The sequence below is a fragment of the Chelonoidis abingdonii genome, chromosome 18 (assembly GCF_003597395.2).
Source record: "Chelonoidis abingdonii isolate Lonesome George chromosome 18, CheloAbing_2.0, whole genome shotgun sequence".
NCBI classification, from domain to species: domain Eukaryota; kingdom Metazoa; phylum Chordata; order Testudines; family Testudinidae; genus Chelonoidis; species Chelonoidis abingdonii.
The window spans coordinates 4,043,688-4,045,829 of record NC_133786.1 but is presented as its reverse complement, the minus strand read 5'-3'; the positions used below and the strand labels follow the sequence as shown (position 1 = coordinate 4,045,829).

The 2,142-nt window shown below is 49.2% G+C and overlaps 1 protein-coding gene across 2 annotated transcripts in view; it reads right to left on the bottom strand.

Annotated features, from left to right (window-relative positions):
* Positions 1 to 249, bottom strand: part of FAM118B (family with sequence similarity 118 member B) — a 23,205-nt gene extending 22,956 nt beyond the window's left edge. Inside the window, exon 1 of one of the 2 annotated variants that reach the window (XR_004372280.2) lies at positions 75 to 249. The gene's annotated coding sequence lies outside the window, so the exon portion shown is untranslated. The remainder of the gene's footprint in view (positions 1 to 74) is intronic. The other variant, XR_004372282.2, reaches the window with a different exon arrangement.
* Between the last annotated feature and the right edge of the window lie 1,893 nt (positions 250 to 2,142).

Sequence of the window (2,142 nt, the reverse complement as noted above, 5' to 3'; positions counted from 1 at the left end):
AGCCGAGCCGGCCGCAGCACAGCGGCGCGGGGGGCCCTGCTACTCTGGCCGGCCGGGCTGCGCCGCGAACTCACCTGGCTGTGGCGCCCCGGCCGCTGTTACCGGCCCACGGGCCCCCTCCGCCACCAGCCGCTGCCGGCCCACGCAGGCGCGCTGCGCTGCCCGGAACACCCCTTCCTCCGCGCAAGCGCGTTACACTCTCCTCGCGTGTCTGACTGCGGAGGCGTCTTATAGACGCGACTCCTCCCTTTGCGCAGACTCGTCCCGCCCTCTTTTCTCCGTTCTGCGCAGGCGCACGCCCAGCCCCTGCCTCGCTCTAGTGCCAACGAGGAAGGGTGAGAAGGGCAGCGGGTGTTTCCCTTCGGCTCCTCCCCGCGCTTTCCATTGGTCTATTAGCGGCAAGGGGGCGGGTCGCAGAGCCCCAGAACTGCCTGGGCGGGGCAGCGTGCGTCGGCTCCTCCCTCAAGAGCATGCCTACGTAGGTTGGTGAGGGGAAATACCGCGAGAACTCCGGCTCGGCACCAACCCGCTCTGCTCGTGCACTCTGTCTTATCGCGATGTTTCATGGGCTATATAAAGGGAACCGTGGGTAGCTTGTGTGGTGTTCCTGAGTGATCTTCGTGTGTTAGGCTGGGGGGAGTTGATGTCTTTGCCTGTTTCCTGGGGCTCAGGAGGAACCTGGCTGCTGCTGTTGCTTTAGGGCTTGGGCCCTTGCCTGGCTGGGGTCCCCCGAGGGCTGCCCTCAGGCCCAGGGCTGACTGGGGAACCCTGCCACTCTCCAGGCATCCTCCCCATGGGCAGTCCGTGCCTGTCGCCTTGGGTGTGAAAACAGATAACTCAGGTCTAGTGCTGAGCTGAGCTGGACTAGTCCTCGTGCCACCCCACAGAAACCTGGGCATGGCTTGTCAACACCCAGCTGGCCAGGCTATGGAGGGATGAGAAACCAGGGGAACTTAGCACAGCCCTCTCACTAAAGTACCTATAGGGTGTTGGATGGAAATCCTGTGCAAGCTTTAAGACCCAAAGGGTTACTGCAAAAACCATGCAAAATGCAGGAGTGTGAGTAAGAGCCCTAGGAAAGCAGTGTGTGTGGCTGATTAAATGGGTGAAAAAGTAATATAAACAATATCTTGCAAACAGCATTTGCTTAGGCTGTGGTAATTGCAGAACCTACTGGTCTAGCAGTATTGTCTTCTACAGTACTGAAATAAAGGAGTTCTAGCAATGTTGTTTATGCTACCCTTTGTTTTAGATGTGTGTTAAGGATTTGTAGTTCTTAAATAAAAAAAAAAATTAAACATCTCAGTCCTTATAAAGTGACTATACTTTGTTTAAATATCTCCCACTTCAGTATGTGGGCCAAGCGCTTACACTAAGTAACTATATGCAGCCTTGTCTTTACAAACAGAAAATGAACAATGAAATCATTGTAAACAAATGCTATGAATGACATTTTTTGAATATGTAAAAATGTAGTTTTACTCATCATACTAGAACTAAAATGTCTTCCTTACTCTTCTACTCTGTTTTCTCTCAGGAAGATGAAAAGCTTTTTTTTTTTTTTTTTTTTAAGTTTTGGTATGCTGTGATATGGATAATACTATTTCCCCTTTGAAAAGCTTATAACAATTTTTTAAGTTCCTTAAATATTTTAAAACAGTATAAATTAGGAACTTAAGAAACTTATTTTAAGACATTCAGGATGCTTGCTTCTTCCCCTCATTCTGTCTGAGAGATGACTTTAGGTTTATGAATCAGTAATCTTCCTAATAGTAGTATGTGAACCTACCCTGTTTTGAAAAAGTCTGCTTTGACTCACTGCAAGTATTGATTTGCATTGACCCCTAAAAGGAGAAAAAAGTCTCTGAACAGGAGCCTACCTCAGTCAGACTTGCTATACAGAGCTCATAGCAAGAAATAAGGAGTGCTGAAGCCTGAAGACCCTGTCTTGGAGATGTTGAAGCCACATGGCCTATCATCATGGAAAAGGGTGACACTTGGAGGTTTGACACACTACAGGGTTAACCCTGGCAGCCATTTTAAAGGCCAGAGCATAACCCAGACCGTGTGAATCTGTGACATAGCAATCTGTCTCAAGCAATGTTTTTGTTTCATATGGCGGAAGTGGCATTTAATGATTCC